This window comes from Ambystoma mexicanum, chromosome 6p (assembly GCF_040938575.1).
Source record: "Ambystoma mexicanum isolate Mex_15411 chromosome 6p, UKY_AmexF1_1, whole genome shotgun sequence".
NCBI lineage: Eukaryota > Metazoa > Chordata > Amphibia > Caudata > Ambystomatidae > Ambystoma > Ambystoma mexicanum.
In genome coordinates this window covers 38465832-38486943 of record NC_090935.1, presented here as the reverse complement: position 1 = coordinate 38486943, position 21112 = coordinate 38465832, and the positions used below count along the sequence as shown (strand labels likewise).

Below are 21112 nucleotides of genomic sequence, written 5' to 3'. Positions count from 1 at the left end.
TACAGCTCAACAATCCATACATTGGGGTTAGCAGGGACCAATACACATTTGGAGGCAGACAGTTGATTAGATATCAGTGTAAGCAATCCCCCAAAAGGCCTACCCTTATCTCCTTTTCTTGCAAGGTTATAATATGCCGTGAAGCCATCAAACACTGCTTCTTGCATTAACCAAGTTTCCTGTAATAAAACAATGTGCGAATTGGATATGAGATCAAAAGAGCCCAATTCTGAGAAAAGATGACCATGACCTCTCGTATTCCAAGAAATAAGAGGGGTATTGTCTCAATTTCTATTTTGACCCATAGGCAAAAAGGTACATAGCCATTCCCAATGTGATTTAAGCATATCATTATCAATCACTTGGCCATTGAATTGCTTAGAATTGTTTGTACATTTCTGACTTGGCTTAATGGATATATTATCAGACCTCTCTTCACTAACATCCAACAAGTATCCACATTCTTTAAGCTCATTTTTATGTTCCCTCATAAGATTGACAACCGCTTCGGAGTAGCCGTGTACACGAGTCAGCAGCCCCTGGCATTGCTCCACAAACTTGAAATCCCCACGTTTAAGTATTCTTACGGGAAGTTGTGTATGGATGATCTCAAGACATTTACCTCTATTGATCGCTTTTTTTTGTTTTCTTAGTGCTACCTATTATAGAAAATTGTTTATTAGGTAGGTATATCGACTGTGTGTGAAAAAGATGAAACGGATGGTAATTTCCTAGTTATATCAGATACTTCCTGAGGACGTTTGTTAACCATCTCAGAGAATGTAACTTTAGATTTTTTATTAATCACATTGTACACAACAGATTCATCCAGACTTTCATCAGAACTATCATCTGTAGAGTCAGTCATATCAGATGTGCTATCATCCGGTATACTAACTGACCCCACTGTAGGCAGTTTATCAGGCAAATTAGGGGCAGTAGCTTTGGGCTTCTTGGAATCAATAAGCCAAGAGGTAAGATTCCCATTATTTATAGCACGTTTTTTGGCTTTCCTTGCAGCTCGCTTTCTGCCCCTTTTAGTCTTAGATGTTGTCCCTTCTGTGATTTGTTCAAGGGCACTTGCAGATACTTAAATAGGCTTATCTGTTTTTTTTGCCATATTAAGCCTCCTTCTCCTTTCTCTCTTAGACAAATGGCACCCTTCCGAACTCTCAGTCACTACCCGCAATAATTTCAACTAATGTGGATTCCAGATTTTCAATTACAGGTACAGGTATAACCTCATTCACTGGCAAAGTTTCCGCCATGTTCTTACCCGACAACACAGAACTAGGTATAGACTTTGCCAAGTCTTTCAGGGCATCTGAGTTATTTCTAACCTGAGAGAAAATAGTATAACATAATCGTAAAAGAATTTTCAAAGCAAAACTAGAGGTAGTATTATGAGTCTCCAAGTCCTTAAGTTTAGCTTCAACATTGCATTTCATACATTCAGAATTTGCTACCAGTGAGACATTTTCTTGGGTTCCAAATTCAGCCAGACTGTCCACTAATCCTGTAAGTTTAGGAGAACAGGAAAGTCTGTCATTGGTAGTAACGGGAGGTGTATACATTACAGAGCCTTCAGTTACCAAGATGGTAGGGGCAGCAGCAGGCTTTATCTGTATAGAGCAGGGATCTTTCCGCCTTTCATGCTCTGTAATTTGGCCTTCCAGGCTATAGCAAAGATTCACTAATGAATTATTGTTATCCAATTCCAGCGAAGTACATGCCACATCACACACGGATGCAGTTGCCTCCGCAGGATCTGAATGAATCTGTGCAACTGCTATTTGGTCACAGAAGAAATCCGTGATCTTCTTGTCCTTATTAATCACTGTCTGAGTGCTTGTTTCAGCCATCTCCACATCTTTTTCCCACCTTTAAGTTTGCTTCGTAATTTCATGATAGTAATATATCACACCAGTAGGTAGGAAAAAGATGAATCAGGATCACAATAGCTCAGGTTACACAAAAGGGTTAAGTCTGGTTCAGAGATCCACAGTCACCAGATTATATGGGTGATATGAATAGCTCTACAATCCCTAGGAGCAGCCGACTGGTTCAAAGATCAGAAGATCAGCAGTCACCAGACAGTAAACCGTAAAGTATCAGGCCATATACAGCCTATTACATAGACCAGATCCAAACATTAGGCACTGAGACAGCAGATTATAACATGGGGCACAGCCACCAGCAGAGAAATAATAACACTGAGGGTGAGGCTTATAGTCAGGAGCCCTATAAGGCACAAACTGCCACTAGAGACCTACTCATAGGTCACAGAGAGCCACAGATAGTAGAGTAGAGTTCAACGTGCTGTAGAGTAAATACCGGGTAGTGCAGGCTTTTAAATATAGAACTGTGCCATGACAAAGTGCCTTCAAGATATATATCCGGGGCAGCACGGAGTCAGCAACTTCCTGGTAATGTAGACTTTTAGTAAAAAACTTTACCGTGACAATGCCCGCAGGATATATCCACAGGTAACACAGAGTCGGCAGCTGCAGGAAAGAATGGCACCCCTAGCCCCCGATAAGGCGTCAGCAAAAGAGGGTCAGCAGGCCACTCGTAGCCGCTCACATCCACGCATCCACCCAGCCGCAGCACTATAGCACCGAACACCGTAACGCTAGTTGCTCCCTCGAGGGATTTTCCGGTTAGAGGAAAGAACCTAGCGTATGCAAAGCCGTCAAGCCGCACCTCCAAGAGCCTTAATGCACGTACGGACTAACGGGCCACTTCCGACAGCTCTCTCAACACAAGACTCTTTGCGTGGCAATAGTACAGAAGCTGAGTCAGCACACTAAGCATTTTAGTCAGAAGGTCAAGCAGGGCCATCTCCGTACCATGTGCTCCTCTAAGGCCAGATTGTTGTTTTTGTAGGAGGCCGTTCCTATCGACATAATCTTGGAATTGGGTAGTAGCAACTTTGTCCAAGATTTCTAGGCGAAAGTTACAGTTCGTTATTGGGCGGAGATTGGAAGGGTCATGTTGATCTAATCCTGACTTTTTGACTATAGGTGTAACAGTAACTGTTTTAATGCAGTAGGGAGCTTGTTGTCTCTAAATGAGGCATTCACCATTCTACGAAGATGAGGAGCAAAAGTCCCAGCATTGTCCAGAATAAACCTGGGAGGTAATATATTTTCAGAGCAGCCCGTACATCTGATGGTAGAAATTACAGAGTTCATGTCGTCAAGGGAAATTGGGGAGAACTTGAATGTACTACTCCCTTGGGGGTGGGGGGGAGACGGTTGCTCTAAGTAATCCGGGAGTTGGTGTGGTTGGACGTCCACCTTGCAGGATTTTATGACTGTGCAAGCTTTTTGATTTTTATTGTAAAAGGCTGTTTAGACCTTTTCACGGTCTTCCTGTGATGGCAGAAATGGAGGGGACAGTGTTGGAGGTTTTTCTACAGATTTCAGAATCTGAAACAACTTGCCAGTCGAGATAGAAGCAGCAGTGATTTGTTCATTGTAATAGTTTCTCTTTGCTTCCGTCAGTTTTTCTCTATATAGTCTATCCAGTTCTTTCCAGTTCTCTTTGTTGTTGTCTGTGGGATTTTTTTTGCCACTTTCTCTCATATTCCCTTTTTTTTCCCTTTTTAAGTGTGCAGGTTTCAGCATTAAACCAATTCTGATTAGAGTTGAGTCTGACCTGCTTACTTTTGATGGGAGGATGTTGGTCGATAAGCTTTTGGAATTGGTTATTAAATGTTGCCACGATTTTATCGGTCCTCATCTACTGTCGTATTAATTATATTTTCAAAGCCTTATGCCAGAATAAGGAGCGTGATCTTATTAAAGTTCCTTCCACAAACTTTGTTAGGTACATTGTTCGTGTTCCTGTCATTTTCTTTGGGTATCAGTACCAGTTTGATTGTATGGTGATCAGACCATATGCCTGGATTTGTTCCTAGCATAGTAGTTTTCACATTATTGGAAACTATCCAATCAAGTTGGTTTCCCTTATTCGATGTAGGTTCCGAGTTATTCACAAGAAAGTCAATTCATATTGTCTTTGATGTTCCACTCTATTTAAGTCGCCTAGGAGTACTGTCCCTGTATTGGGCCCTTTTAGGTTATTTAGCAGCTGTGTCAATTCATCATTAAAGTCAGAGGCCAGTGATGGGGGTGGTGTGGGGGGGAAGTGGGGGTCTGTAGATTGCAATGATGTAAATACAACTATTTTTAGTTGGGGTCATTTTGAGAAGAGTTTCACATCCATTGCAATTGATAGATGAGGGGGAATAGGTTAAGATCTCCCTTGGCTATTATAGCCACTCCATCACCCTTGCCTATTTCTCTGTTTTTATAGTGAATGGTGTATCCTTGGGGAACTGCGATGTCGATGGTTAGGCCGATGGGTTCCTGCAGCCAAGTCTCAGTTAGACATAATCTGTCTAGATCATCCTGTATGATATAATCATGGATGCTTTGGGCGTGGTTGTTCATGGATCTGGTGTTCAGAAGGTCTTTTTTTATCTCAAGAGGCTTTGTTAACTGTACTGAAGGGAGTTCATCTAGTAGTGGGATTTTCTGTGTGTCTGGATCTCTGGATCTAAGACCAATGGGACTGTTATGGTTGTCTCTGTTTTAGGTTTATTTCCATTTATGCGACGTAAGGTCGAATTTTGTCCTGGCCTGGAGGTTGTGTGAGTTTGCGATGGTTCCGGAGCAGTTTCAGGGATGACATTTACAGGGGAGGGGTCAGGTATTCTGTCTGCGTCACTAATTACAGTATTCCTAGGTAGCCCATACCTTATTGCAGGGGATGGGTGAAAGAAGAGCAGAGTGTCTCACAGAGAACGCTGATGGACACCGTGGGCTGGCTTAGACTGGCCGGTAATCTGTGGGGCGGACCCCTCTTGCTGTGTTTACCCTGGGGGCGGGGGGGGCTGTGCTATTTCTGACTTGTAAGATATTCCTTGGCTCTTTGCTGTTTTCAGTGGCGCTGAAGGTGTTGTTTCCAGACTGTCACCCTACTGCCACGCTTCTGTTATAGTTTGTGTCCCTATGGCCCTGTGACAACTCCTCATAGAGCTCTGCCAACCTCATTCAAGAACATCCGTCCGATGAAATGAGTGTCAGCTGCTGTCTTCTCTTCCACCTTCATTCCCCCTTGCCCGCCCAACACAGACGTTTCTGCTGATTCTTCCCTCAGCGACCTCTATCTGTCCATCACCAACACCCTTGACATCCTTGCCCCAGTCATGAGGATCCGCCTGAAACCTGCCTCCAAGAGTAACACCGGGTAGGACTCCGATATTGCAGACCAAAAACGTGCAGGGGTGCTGAACGAAAGGGGCACAGTCCACAATCACCCTCTGACAAACTGGCCTGAGACACTACAGACGCTCCATCCGTGCCAAAACAAGTGCTCACATTCAAGCACGAGTGTCCAATGCGTCCAACAACATAGCTGAACTCTTCAAAATCTGCAAGGAATTTGCCAATCCATCCACAGCATCTTCTGCCCCTACTCCTTCCCAGGCCCTCTGTAATGCACTCTCCTCTCACTTCACTTCAAAAACCTAGAACATACTGAACAGCCTTGTCACGCACTCTCCCCACCCCCACCTTTGCCCCCCCCCCCTGCTCTCCTGTATCCTCTGACGAAGTCAACAGAGTTGTAAACTCCATGATGGTCTCGTCCAAACAGGTTGCCCCTTGCTCATCCAGAACATTCGAGGAATATATCGCCTCTCGCGCCCCTGCTCTGGCTGATGTCTGCAACCACTCCTTTGCTACTGGTTCTTTTACATCCTCCCTCAAGCACTCCCTTATGAGCCCCCTCCTTAAAAGAACCTTCTGCAGACCCTTCCTGCCCAGCCAACTACTGCCCCATTTCCATCACCCTTTTCATGGGGAAAACTACTCGAAGTTGATTTCCCCCCCCCCCCCCCCCAAACTCAACGTTCATACCGAACTTCTTGGTGGCCTGCATGACCACCAGTCTGGATTCTGAACATCCAGAGGCACAGAACCTGCTCTTCTGAACACCCATGAAGAACTACTTGCATCACTTCACTCCAACTCCCCTGCTGTCCTCATCCTTCTTGATTTCTCATCTACATTTGACACAGTGAACCATTCCATCCTCATAAAAAGGCTCCATGACAGCCTTGGCATCTCGGAGCGGGCACTGGACTGGCTTACTTCCTTCCTAACTGACGGTTCCTCCAAAACAATTCTGGGCCTTTTCTCCTGCCCTTCCTCCCCCACCACCTGTGGAGTGCCCCAGGGCTCCATTTCTTTTCCCTGGCTCTTTTAACATACATGTTTCTCTGCTGGCATGACTCATTTCCTCCTTCTCCCCCAACCTCCAGTGCTACGCTGACGATACACAACTTTTCTTCAAACTTCCCACTGATGACCTTGCACCCTCTTTCATCCCTGACTGCCAATCTGCCATCCAGGCCTGGTGCACTGCTAATGACCTCTGCCTCAATGCCAGCAAAACAGAGATTCTCCCTATTGGGTTCCCTGCACCATACTTCTTCCCTGCACTCTGGCCTTCCTCCATGGGCCTCCGCAGCCCTCTCCACTGAAGCTAGGAATCTCGGAGTCCTCTTTGACTCCTTCCTTTCCTTCATTCCTCATATTCAGAAAATTGTCATGAAGTCCTACTTTCAGCTCTTCCTTCTCAAAGGGACTCTACCATTCATCACCTTCCCCCAGAGACTCAATGTTACCTGTGCTCTGGTTCTCTCCTGGCTAGACTACTGCAATAGCCTCCTCCTCTATCTTCCTTCCTCCACCCTGCGACCCCCCCCCACACTCCCGCTAACCCACACTAGGGTAGCGAGACCAATCCTTGGCCTCAAGCCCAGGAACTGCATCTCTCCTGCCCTTCAAAGCCTTCACTGGCTTCCGGTCTTGGCACAGATTAAATTCCCATCCACAAGGCTATCTGGGGCCGGGTACCACTCTATCTTCAACGCCTCCTAAACAAATGCATCCCTTCTAGGCCCCTCTGTTCCTCTTGCACCAATCCTCTGCGTGTGAAGCGCGTGGCTAAACAGAAAGCTGATGGGTGATCACTCTCCTCAGCTGGCTCCCTACTGTGGAACAGCCTCCCTCTCCCCTTGCGTCTTAAGCAAGACCTCCTTAAGTTCCGGAAAAGCCTCAATACCTTTCTTCTTAGCTCGTCCTTCTCCTTCTCTCTTCCCTGCTAATCTTACAGCAGCGAGACAAGTCTGATGTGCAGGGCCCTTATGTGTCCTCAGGGTCTTGACCCTCCACATCACTCATCCCAGCCGCTGTCCTGCTGTTGCACTTGACTCACACTAGCCATGGGTGGTTGCACTTACCCTCTTCTCCTACTAGCCCTTACCCTGAGCACTTCTCCATGAGCACCAACGCACCTCATCCCTCATCCCTCTCCGCCTCTGCACTTGCACGTTCTGAACACTCACCAGGCATAGTAGGTCTGTCTCCCCTTCCCTTTAGTCTCATTATTTGTTTGTACTATAATTCAATTATTTGTCCTGCTGTAATTCATTGTCTACCTCCCCTGTCCTCACCCTGTCGCCCTGTGAGCGCTTTGAAACAGCTTTGCTAATTGCATGTGCACCTGACAAGTGACAATAAATAAAATAAATAAAGCTCCCAGGCAGTCCAAAACGGTATCGGGTAATAATGTCCCCATACATAATGTCGCCGGGAAAAGCCACTTGTGAGATTGTGGTGCATTATGTATGGGGACTGGTTGCGGGGATGTCTCCTGCTCCCCTTGTAAAAAATAAATAAAAAAACGTGGGTGCTCGGTGCAATAATGTCAATTCTACAAATACGCACAGTACACCATTTCTTACTCTCCAAGACTCCATTCTCACGAGCCAGTGGCTACTGCGGATTTTGAGCTCTGGTTTCACTGTCTGAGCTATGACAACTTCAAGCTTTTTGGCTGCCTTGTTCGTGCATTTCAAATGACGAACACTGCAGACCGTCCGAAGGAATTCTTCCATTTAATATTGTATTCATCTTTTATCGTTTCCTAATGAGCCGGTAAATCATGACAACCCTTATTACCTGGGTCGAGAGGATAGCGCAGGGGCAACGCAGACCAATACAGGTTCAAATCCCGGTTCTGCGCTTAGAGACTGGTCTCCAGTATTACATTCATTCAAAGATTAATCTCTGAGCTAAAATCTTCCCACTATAAACATTGCGATTTCTGTTTCAGCCGGACACTGCTGAAGTTTCGGATTCTGACGCTTGACGCTTGATTCTACTGAATCCACTCTCGACTTTGAAAGCTGACAAATATAAGGCGTCTCTGCCAGCTTATTTAATGAAGCCGGTTCTTTTGGCTTCCTTTAATAAATACTTCCTTCCGACAAGGCATTTTTCCAGACTTGTTTCATTAAAAACAGTCCGGTTTTACCACTTTAAAAAAAGGTGCAGCTAATGCACTTCCCTAATCTTTGGGACTATGGATCGCCGTACTGTGCACGCTGTATCACCGAGACGAGCGATGTGTATTCTGGGTGGAAAAGGGACCGGTGAGCCAGGAGGTCCTTCCTGCCTCGTGGGATTGGTTCTCTTTCTCCTTAAAAGGTTGCAGTCAGTTGGTGCCGATGGGTGCTGCGGGGCTCAGTCCTGTCACCCATGATGGAACCTCTGGGGATGTTGGTTGGGTCTTGATGCAGCAGTACATTGAGGAACCCCCACTCTATGGCATCCACCGCCTGATGGACTTTCTCATTGGACGTCCTGTCCCTAGTATCCTTGGCACGTAACCCCACTGAAGCGCACCCCAACCTTTCTGTACTGCTTTGGATTCTCCTCTGAATTGTAATCTCGAACCTCTTCTCTCTCTCCTTCTTGCTTTTGCTACTATCACTTCCCTCATTGTATTTTCATACTGCAGTAGAAGTGTTCTCCCATTTCCTGGTGTGCGCGCGATGGCGCGTCTAGCCCTTGCGTCGTTGTACGTATACCAGCTTTCCACAAGTTGATAGTTGGAACATGACCGTTGTACTTCTCCCTCGGCACGCGGCGTGTTGGGGTCTTTTTTATTGTTGCACCATCAGTGGTCACTCATCTTTATATTGGACACTCACCGTTACAGCATTTATTGGCGACAAAGGTTGGACGGAAAAAAAGTGTCACGGATTTGAAGGAAATTAAACGTTATTATTCACGGAAGAAGAACCCAACACACCAACTGCTGAGGGAGAAGTATAACTTTCATATGCCAACTGTCAACGTGTGGCACGTTGGTATGCATATGATGAGGAAAGGGGTAGAAGTGTCGCCGCGCGCACACCCCCAGGAAATGGGAGAGTACAAGACTAGGCTCGTGTGCTCCCCTGGTTGACCTCCCTCCTTTCACTCCCCATCTCCTCTAAGAGTACATGGCTCCGGGATCTAGAGTGATTCTGCCGCATCACACTTCGTCATTAGCCCCCTGCTCACGCCTGCTGAATTTATTTCAGTGAAGTTCTGCAAATCTCTGGTGGGTCTTGTCCGCCCAGAAGCCTGGAGCTACGCAGGCGCTGTAGTCTACTGAACCCACCTTTCCAGCCACTCCTCCATTTCTAGGCGACGACATTCTGCATTTCACAAAGCCTTAAACGCTTTTTTTCACTTTAACATAACTATTTTGATATTATTGCACATTATTTTATTGCAATAATTTGTTTTCGTCTCATGTTATTATTCTAAGAGGGTATTGGTTATTTTTTTTTAATAAGGTCTTTTTCTTGTCCTTTTCATTTAAAAAGTTGCTTTCTTCATCATGTAAATGGTATCTTACTTTAACTTTGATCCAACACCAGGCCTCAAGGGCTGCGAACCTGGCATATTTTCAGGAAATCTTAATGAGCAAAAATTGGCATGCATTTAGAATCATTGTATGCAATTTTATCTCATGCAGACTAAGGGGTATCCTGAAAATCCGATATGGGTCCGGAAAACTGTGTTATAGCCCAAAGGCGGTCAAGAGAGAAATTGCATATATTTTGAGTTGCCGAGCTGTGTAAAGTGGAGGAAACTCAGGGGAAGAGTCATCCCCTTTGAGATTGTTGAGAATGGTAATGTAAAAGTTAAGAAAAATTCAAGGGGACGGGAAGAACCCCCTTTAACTGGTAGACCTTTGTTTGTGGTTCTTTTATGTTGGAACTTTGGAAAGGAGCTGCTGGTGAACAGTTGAAATATATTTTCCCTTTCACGTTATATGGAGTTTAGTGTGTGAGGGTTAGGTTAGGATTCTGGACACAGGACCAAGATCATGCAGTTTTAATATCTGGCTGGTGACAGTACACATCCCGGGCCAGCTGAACGTCACGGCAGATGCCCTCAGCCGACTCACAGTGGTCAGCTACGAGTGGGAATTGAAAGCAGAGGTCCTCTTGCAGATATTCCTGTGTTGGGGCACTCCGTAAGTGGACCTCTTCGCAACATCGACAAACAAGAAACTTCCTCTGTATGCCTCCAGAAACTGGCTGGGAACTTCCTCTCTGGGAGATACTCTCGAGATCCCATGGCACAACATGAGGGCCTATGCTTTCCCGCCTCTGCCTCTCGTTCATCTGACGATTTGCAAGCTGAAGAACACAGTGAATTGTTCTCTTCTGCTCATAGCTCTGTGGTGGCCGGCCAGGTTCTGGTTTTCAGAGCTTCAACATCTGTCGGTGTGTGCACCGATCAGGCTTCCTCTAGTTCACAATCTGCTTCACCAGAGAGATCGACAGCTGTGGCACCCTTCCCTACAATTGTTCAGCTTAGCGGCATGGTACCCAAGTTCATATCTTTAGAACATCTCAACCTGTCTGCTGACAACATGTGCATAATTCAGGCAGCCAGGAAGCCCTCAACGAGGTCGCAGTATAAGCGCAAGTGCCTTTGGTTCTTTCACTGGTGCTTAGCCAAACAGTTGGACCCCAGGGTGGCTACAATTGACACTGTGCTGTCCTTCGTCTCTCTACTTGCAGAGTCGGGCATTCATGTTATGAACAATCTTCTGTTATGCGTTATAGTGCTTTTCAACAGGAACGTTAAGGGGGTGACATGTACTACTTAGTCCCACCCATCTTCCTGTCCGTTGTGGATCAAAGTCTCTCTCTGGTTAATTGAACTCTCCCTGGCTCCTGTTTAACGCGCAGGAGACTCTCTTACAGTTTGTGGCGAGAACAGACTTTCTGTCTCCATCAAATCACAAACTTACTTCTTCCCTCTTAAAGGGAGTCCCCCCTGCAGGGGTTTCCTACTGTAAACAGTTGTCTCAGACATGCCGTTCACTGTCCTTCATACAGAGGGGTGGGAGCTATCTTCAGGTTGACACATTGCATATCAACAAGGTGTTGGTTTCCTTTCCCCTTTTGTCAGTTCTGCGATCAGGCCTTCCGCAGGCCTGCTTCAATTAACTCATCAGTATGCGCTGCAACCACACAGAACTACAATGGGCAGGGCTGATCCATGGCGCCTTTCATATTTAGGTAGGCTGGCCATAGCAGGAGGTAGCTGTTGCCTTCTCCCTTCCTGAGATGCTTTCATGTACTCCTGGTTGTCATATTCCAGCTAAATGTGACGGGGATGGCTGCACCTGTAGGCTGTGTCCCCCCCCCACAATACACTTGAGTATGTGTTGTGTGATGAGCATAACAAAATGTGTGCGGATTAGCCCCACACATTGTCTGAGGTTCATCTCACATAATTCAATTTCTTACAACATTTCAAAAAAGCCCAGGCGAGCGCACACTCCCTGTGCGGATGGTCTTATTTCCTCACAACTGCATCCCAATATTCGTTTTCGATAAGCCCACCAAGTGCTCAAATAGGCGCCTGCTCCATCATACCCTCTCCAACATAGTCCTGTGTCACCTTTACGATATATGCTCAGCATAACTGGGCTTTGGTACTACCTAGATGCGCATTATAAGTTAGTTTCCTGTCACTCACTCGGTTGAAGTGTCCACGCCATGTCAATATGCCATGCTCTGAGATGTGAGGAGGGTGTTGTACATTTTTGAGAACAGGCCTTTGAATGATGTGGCCGGAAAGAGTACGTTTTTCAACTCGGCATTCGTGGAATGCCTTTACACTAGTGCCCACGAATGGATTACTGAGAAATTCACCCCCTCTGACTTCTCATTTCTGGAAGGTCGAATCTCTGTATGGCGGCATAACCCTGGGGCCATTGTAGCCAAGCCTAGAAGGGTTGTTAAACCCTGTGATTTTAAGCATTGTGGCTGCTATAGCTGGATGTGTTCTTGCAGGCATCAGCCTAGCTCGGGAGTGGGGATGCTATTCTTTGTGTAAATGTGTTTCTGTGAGGTACACTTTGTGTTTTGTACAGTGTTTAGCTGCCCTTGCTTGAGCCGTTGTGATCTTCATTAAGTTTTTAAGTCTGTTTCTTGTGTCATCTTTTGACACTCCATGTATAGTACATTTTTCCCAGTGCTGGGAATGGAAAACATTTATTGGGGGAACTGTCACTTCCTAGGAGGGGCAGGATCTTGGGAAGGAGGAGTCAGTGCCAACATGTGTGGCCCCTGGGCAGGTTGCGCAACACTGTATCCCTCTATAGCACCCAATACTGGCGATTTGCATAAAAGCGCATTATGGGAACCACCTGATGTCCACAATTTAAATGTTGAACATGTCTTAACACGTTGATTAATAATCCAGATGCTGTTAAGAAAGGAGAGAAAGGAGAGAAGAAGGAAAGGCATATAATACTCTGTATAAATATCTGGAATCTTTCCCCAATAAACAAAAAAGAAACCTACTGATGAAATATAGGCTAAACCAGTTTAAGACCAAAGAAGTGATCATGCGATGGCCTAAGTATGCAAAGTTGAGCTCAAAATGTAGATTCTGTGGCAATCATGAGGAGAATATTGAACACTTAATCTTGTTCTGCAATACCTTCACATCCCAAAGGACAAAAATCTTGGGACCTGTACTGTATAGTAGACAATCACTAAGTTCAGAGGACTGGTGGTATGAATGTTTTAATGAATCCATTAAAAAACAGATTTATGCCTTAACATTCCTCTTAGAAACAATTGAGAAGGAACTCTCTAAAAATGCTCTTTAAGAACTCTGCCTCATGGAAAATGAATTCCCTCATGATAATGTGATTAAGTTAAGTCATGTTGCAATGTAATTAATATTTAAAGGTTTATGTTAACCAATAAATTTAAAAAACATGTCTTAGAGTGATTCATTAAGAAAACCTTTTAACCAAATAATGGACTTTTCTGTTTTGATTGGTCACAATATTCACCCTAATACAGAGAATGCAAGGCATGAATTAGATTTAAAAATTTGATTAGCTGAGTTTGCTAATTAAACACTTTTTGATTAGCAAACGGACCCATTTTATTAGCAATTTTGTTCTAATAATGTTAATGTCACCAGAGGTTATTTGTACCCAAGGAATGAAATTGGCAACAATGCAGCAGTTGTGTGTACCGCTGAAATAAGACATTGAGAGGTTTCAGGCCTTGCAAATTCTTTAAACATCAGCTAGACCTGCAGGTCGGTTAACAGTTTACCTATTCAACCTAAGGGAAATGCACTCGACCCATAGCAACGGAGGACAACAAATTAAGAATGCGGTTTCTGTAAAATGGTGCATGTCACTACATACCCACTTTACGTTTTGCACACTGCTGCAAGCCATGCACAGTAACACTTTTATTGGACATTTATTGCAAACTAAATGTTAAATGAAAGTTTCAAGTATCTCTTGTAAATACTACTCGTCCTTCATAAAATCTACTCAACTATGCAAGTGGGCGAAAAGACTTCTGTGAGCCATAGATGAGTGTCTGTAAAATGTAAAGGGCGAGCTGCATGAATGGACACAAATAAATAGCTATGATAAAAAAGGCTCTGAAAGCAGTGTGGCCAGCTGTCTCCTGCAGGTTGTAATCTATATAATACAACCATAGTCACAAAGTAAAGCGAGCTCTGGAGGCTAACGGCAGCGTCTGGTATTGCAGTAGATCTGTAGATGTACACACTGGATGGAACTGTGGATCACTACTTTGCGGAAGTATCCAGTTTGCTTTGTGTATTGATTAATTATGTAAGAGGAAAGAAAGACTAAGCAGAGGAGATTGCGTAGCAGGTAGAGAACTGGGCACACTAGGTGGAATATTGTAGTTTGTGGTCATCTCACTTTAAGGATACCTGGTATAATGCAACAGGGTGATAATGTAAAATGGCTATGAGTATGGGTTTGTTGGGTTGAGCCACCAGCTGCAAGATGTATGCAACCTGCAGGTTGCAGAACTGGCTTTACCATCAAAAGAATTTTGATCCTGTGATCATGTTCATTTTCAAAAGAGTTCACTCGTCAATATGATGCATCTTCTCCAACAAAATTAAATATAGTTGACATTATGAAATTTAGATAAACCTAAACTTTACTGTAACACATGGAGATGATGCAGTGTTTTACAGTTTCAATACTGTAATTATGCATTATGTAACACATTTTAGGAATGGAATTACATTAGTCTTTTAAAAAAATATAAAGTTGACACATAGTGGGCTTTGCCAGACAGGATATAGAAAGCTTAATGAAAGTATCATCCGGATTACTTCTGGTTTGCAATTATTTAAAAAAAATACAAATAAGTTCTTGCCTAGCGCTCCCACACATGCCTTTGGCACCTAAGCGTGGAGGGGGATGATTACCATTGCACTTGCTCTCTATTTAGCATTTGAAGTGAAAAGAGAAAAGAGGGTGAAGAGAGCACTGAGGGCAAGAGAGGAATGCAGAGCAATCCGTAGTTTCATTGAAGAGGACAACTTAAATAGCTACCTTTGCTACACAAGGGCCCATTTTGATTAGCAAACCTACAGAATTGCAAAGCAAATTGCTATGGGACACTGCTTATTTTATGCCTTCAGATGTCTATGAAATGCAGGACATATATAACAGTTTGAACAGCTGCAAAATTGTATGTGAGGCTTCAGCAGTTTCTGTATGTAGCTATTCTCTAGCATTCTCTAGTACTGCGTCTTCTGGGAGTTCATTGAAGAATGGATTGTGCAGGGAAGCAGACTGCTTTCAGAGGGCTTGGTAGAATGCTGACTCTACTGAAAGCGGTCTGCGAGAGTAGTGTTTGTGGACCCTCTGGGTCTGGGGGATGGAGGGGTCCTCAGTCTTGTTTCAGCTCATTGCCTGTGGTGATTATTCTACTGTACCTGTGCGTGCGTCTTGAGGTTAGTTGTGTACTTTCTGTGGCTGAGCTATTACTCTGCGAAGACTTGCTGCATCAGTATGGTGGCGCATTGTATGCCTTGTGCGGTGTCCTAATAAGACCAGTAGGTCATAAGTAGGTTGGAACTTCTATTAGTATTCACTTCCGAATGGGGTCGCACTTAACATTCTTTTCATTGTGAATTGACCTGCCAATTGATTTGGGCTAATAGTAACCGCTTTCCTTCCTGAACACCAAAGAGCCCAAGGCGCTGTGACAGGAGTTCTTTCAAGTCTGATTTACTTGAGGGCAAAATGGCACCACTGTTTTTGTGTATATGTTGTGCACACATGCACACGCACATGCATCATTTAATTAATCTAGAATTTGCTTCTTGATTCACTTTGCATGGAGAATTACTGCGACTGAGTTCATAGAGCTCACACTACCTTGAGGGGTCTCTTTGCATAAATGACCTTGGTCTGCCTCCCAGCAAAGGGCATAGCTGCCTACATTTGAAAATGAAATGCCCCTCCCATAGTCTCATAAAACTTCACCCAATTGCACAATGTCACGCCCACATGCCCCACCCACATGTCAACAAGGTAAATTGTTGCAACTGCGGTCAAGGGGAAGTGCAGCAAATAAATGCAACATTAACACTAGGCATGTTTGGGGATGGGGGGGTGGGTAAAGGGAGGGAAGTAGTCAGTCTGTTTGCAGGCATGGCAGAAGCAGGGGATCCTAAAGTAAAATGCACCAAAGACAGCCGAGCAAGTTGGTCCTATGGGTTTTTACAATTCCTGCTACTAAATGTGCTGCAAAATGTTTTGATTCGACCTGGGCTTAGGTTCCACTATTTTGTGCCCAAGGCGAGGCATACTATCATGGATAAAAAGACATTCCGCAGCGCTTTTCTAGGATGGCTAAATTAATTGGTCACAAAGCACTGTGCACCACAAAATCATGGCAAGGGGTACCAAGTAGAGCACTTGTGAGATTGCCCCCCTCTACCCTGTCAGACAAGAGGCCAGGCCAGTGCCACAGACCAGACTCCCTAAACCGAGGCTTGTCTGAGACGAGACACACCAGGGCCACGTGTACATGTCTGTCCCAGACATGGATCCCTTGGCTGGGAGTAACGCTTAGTGCATGTGGTCCAGCTGCGAAAGAGACGCGAGTCTGAACTCGGAAATCCCATATTCATATCAATCGGGGCTATAAACATACGCACCTAAATATCCATCCTGCTACAGACCTCATGCTGTGGCCATAGATCACAAACTGAAACAAAGAGGGAAATGAGTAGCAACATGTTGATGCTTCCTTGAGCTTGGCTCTGGGTCTTGTAAGGAAGACATGGTATCAAATAGTAAGACATACAAAAGTGACCACAGTTCAAAGGTGTTCATTGAACTTCAATGGGGTTTGAAAAACGCCTTTCTAATCCTAAATCTAAAGATGGGAGCAAGCTACGGCCATCACATTATAACTCAATGTGTAACCTTAAGTAATGCGCCCAGATACCTACGGGTTAGGTGTGCTCTATAAATGAACGAATACATCCAGTAATAAAGCAGTCCTAGTCGAGTCTGTCGAAATAAAAGGGCCTATACTAATAAACCTATTGCCAATCCTTACTTCTAAATACAAGTAGTGTGGGAAACAATGTTATGCAAAAAGAAAAGTGTACAAGAAATGATATGTCAGGATATTCAAGCCATTGGCTTCCCTTCTCCACGTTTTCAGCACGGGACAAGGCGGCACACTCTCTGGCTTCTCTAGCACGAGGATTCAGTTCAGATCTCGGTATTAGGACCTTCTGTGCCAAAGTCTCTTACTTCAGAGGGCCTGATGCGACAAACATTCAAAAGGTTCTTTCTCCTTGGGATTCTCGACTCACCCCAGGCCCCCTCTGCCGGACTCAGACCCACTTTAACACAACGCTTTCACTTGATCTCCCTCTGTCGTTTTCAGACCGAACTCATGTACTTTTCCAAACTTTTATCTACTTAATCGAAATCGAAGACTTTCGACTGCGCAGAATTTGACTTGACCTATTGCAGGACCACTTTCATTCACATTTATTAGTTCTCTCTCAATTGATCTCCCTCTGCAGGGTTCAGACCAACTTTACCTACTTTTATAACTTCTCTTGTTTAATAATTTTTATTAAGCAAGTTTATTAAACAATGAAAATATGCCATGGCGAAAGCATTTGTGAATAATAGACCATTTTAACATTGAGAAAAAAAATGTAAATATCGATAACTTATTAATAAAGAATTAATGTTGTGAAAGAGAATGTGGACAGATAGGGTTGACCGACATGAGGCGGAACAAGAGGGAAGGTTATAGTGGGAACAATTAATTGCTTTAAAAATCCATATCTTTAATGCATATTAGAGTATCATTTATCAGTTCCATTAAGGTATTGGGTGAACATATTCCACTTCTTATCGAAATTATGCAATCAATTGAATGAGAAAGCATGGCATTGTTCTACAGGATGAATAGAAAAGATAGACTTCCACCACATAGTGAATGACAATTTGGGAGAATCTTTCCAATTGGAGATAATATTGTGGAATGCAGTGCTTATAAAAAGATTGGAGATAGGGGATTACAATGGGACCAATCATGAGATTGCAAAGTGACATTGGACTTGACAGAGAAAAATCTTTTGAAGACCTAGCCAAATTTTAGACCAAAAAGCAGCTACAAATTTACAGTCATATATTAAATGAAAGAAATCCGCATTAGGTGTATCACATGACCAACAATTATTGGACAAATTATTGCAACTTTTGTAATTCTTGCTGGGAAGAGAAATGCATGGTGTAAGATAAAAAAATGTGTTTGAGTCAGGTTAGCTGCAACCGATGATGAATGCTATAGGTTCCAAATATCGGTCCACATATCTGGAGAAGGTTGGACCTTCGAGTCTAGTTCACGTTGTCTAATGGTAGTGGAATTATGCATGTTGGTCGTCTGAGCATCATTAAGGAAGGAATATAATTTGGATGATTTAGAGAGTAGGAATGTTAAGAGAGGTAATGCACATTTTTGAGTTAGTGGGTAATGAGATAAGAGATTGGTGAAATTGGAAATCAGATTGAAGGACGTTGTAATGGTGGCATAGCTGCACAAAAGGAATTTCTATAGTATTATGAATTAAATGTTTAATAAATCTGATACCAGTGATGTACCATCTATTGAATATGTTAGAATTAGTAATGTTATTAGGGAAGGACCTGTTGAACCAAAAGAATATATCTCCTAACTCAGTGAGGGGGGAAAAAGAATTTGCAGGAAGTTTATCCCATATAGATCTAAAGAAGTGTAGGGATGGGTGTTAAGTGATCTTAGGCCACAAGGGTGCTGTTAGCAATAAAGAGAGGGAAAGAGGGGCAATAATATTGGCATCAAGCTTGATCCAAGTGTGGGCCCCATCAAGATCATTTTTGTAATGGTTAAATATTGCCATTTGCTTTAATATAAAGACTTTATGATACAATAAAATATTGGGGAAGTTTATTCCTCCTGCATGTTTAGGAAGTCTGTTTATTGATGGCAATTCTGGGTGGTTTTTGGTTCATTAGAAATTTAGTAAGTAGGGAGGTGAGTTTTTTTTTTTTAAAAATGAGAAGGTATAATTACGGGTATCATTGTCCAAAAATAAAATATAGTTGGGCTGATCATCATTTTTATGGAGTCATGACGTTCACATCATGATAAGAAAAGAGGTGACAATCTGGAGACCAGATTGGATGCTTTCTCTATGATGTGATTAAGATTAACCCTAGTATGGACATCTTCAGCGATATAAAGTCAAAGATATTTAATATGAGTGGGTTGCCATGACATACCAAACAGTGGAGTGTTGCTTAATGTACAAGCGTTGGTGATGCACATCATTTCGGATTTGTCAAAATGAAGTTTGAAACCAGAAACACGCGAGAAGTCATTTATGGTGGAGATTAGGTGTCGGATGGTAGTGGGGGATCGGAAAATATCATCCGCAGAGATTTTCATTTCTAAATTTTTATCCAGAATGCCTTTGATATTATACTTATATTCTGTCAGAGGGTTTCCACAGCTGGATTAAATAATAATGGTGAAAGCGGACAACATTGATGATTGCCTCTCTTTATTTGGGACAAAGAGTTATTAATGAGAATTCGAGGGGAAGGAGTAGAGTATAATATTTGGATAAGGTTAGTGAAAAATGGAGTGAAACCATGCCAATTTAAGGATTGTAACATAAAGCTCCATGAAACACGATCAAAGGCTTTTTCTGAATCTAGTGCAAGAAGGGCTAGGGAGTCATTGGATTTCTGAGAATAGGACGGGACATTAAAAAATAGTCCAGTGTTTGAAGAAGCATATTCATCTTTGATCAAACAGGATTGATCAATATGAATGAGTTTAGGAAGAAAGGCTTCTAGACGTTTAGATAAGATTTTGGTGAAGATTTTGGAGTCTGCTGATCTATAGTTTTTGACAAGTGAGGGACCTTTATCGGGTATGGGAAATAATGGGAAGCACCTTGCCGATGGAGCCATTACTGTGGCCGATTTCTGCAAAGCGTGTATATAATTCTAGTAGTTTGGGAAAAATGGAATCAAAACTTTTTTTTTTTTTTAAATCTATGGAGGATTCCTTGTGATCGGGGGCTTTTTCGGGTTTGAGTTCTAATATAGCTTGTTTGATTTCTGATAATATAGACTTATCAAGGGAAGATAGATCGACAGGGTCTATAGAGTTTTTCTTATTCTGAGCAAAGAAGGATTGGATTGCCAACATCTTGATAGTGGGATCATCTGAATATAGATTTGAATAGAATTCTAGAAAGGCCTTATTAATATCATTTTGGTTTGTTAATCGTGTGCCATTAGGAGAATATATCAATGTAATGAGAGATTTCTGTTTTTTGTTTTTTAGGTAGGAGGCTAGAATTTTCCCTGCTTTAGTGGAACCACTATAAAATTTACTTTTGGAACAGTGTATAGAGTTAGCCGCTTTATCAGTACATAGTTATTCATATTCAATGCGTTTACTCATGAGAGTTTTAGCTATAGTAGTGTCTGGGTTTCTATAATAAGATTTTTCCAGATTGCGGGTGGCTGCTAACAGTTAGTTATGTATGGATTCCTATTGCTGCTTTTTGGATGCAAGAAATGTAATAATAAACCCACGAAGAGTGGCTTTGAAAGCATCCCACTTGTTCTGGATAGAGGTATGCTCTGGATGATTGTGGAGGAAAAACTCTGCAATGAAAGAGTTTGTTCTCTCAGTGAAGGAGCTATCCTTTAGGAGAAAAGAATTGAATATCCATCTTGGGGAACATTTGGGTACCACTATCCATTCTAGGGTGGTAATAACAGAAGTGTGGTCTGAGATCGTTATAGAGCCAATTTCAGAAATAATTGCGGATGCGTTTAGTGAAGGGTTAATAACTAATTAATCCAATCTAGAGACTGATTGATGAGGGGGGAGAGAAAAAAGTAAAATCCGGGTGACCAAAGCGCCAAGGGTCAACTAAATAAGATTATCTACCTTATTGAGAACGTTTTTGCGGGACTTGGAATTGACAAAATTGGATGTTGATTTTCGGTCTAGAGTGAAGTCCACAATTTGACTAAAGTCACTACATACAATAGGTCGACCAAAGATTTTCAGTTTAAAATTAGACCAGAAGAGGGGGTCAGGTGCATTAGGGCCATAGACATTAACCACACTTACTGATATATTGTTAATAATCACATCAATAATGATCCAACGACCTTCTAAATCTTTTTCTTCGTTGACTAAGGAGAAAGTCAAACACTTAATTGAGACACCTCCTTTTTTTTTTCTACCGCATTTGAGACGAAGGTATGGTACGTCCAAGATGCTTTAATCTTATCATTTTCGCAATACGAGTAAAATGTGTTTCTTGAA

At 43.0% G+C, this 21112-nt stretch overlaps 1 protein-coding gene across 1 annotated transcript in view; it reads left to right on the top strand.

Annotated features, from left to right (window-relative positions):
* The window catches only part of LOC138511178 (dual specificity testis-specific protein kinase 1-like), a 546159-nt gene that overhangs the window by 75864 nt on the left and 449183 nt on the right, over window positions 1-21112 (top strand). The gene's annotated exons all lie outside the window — the stretch shown is intronic.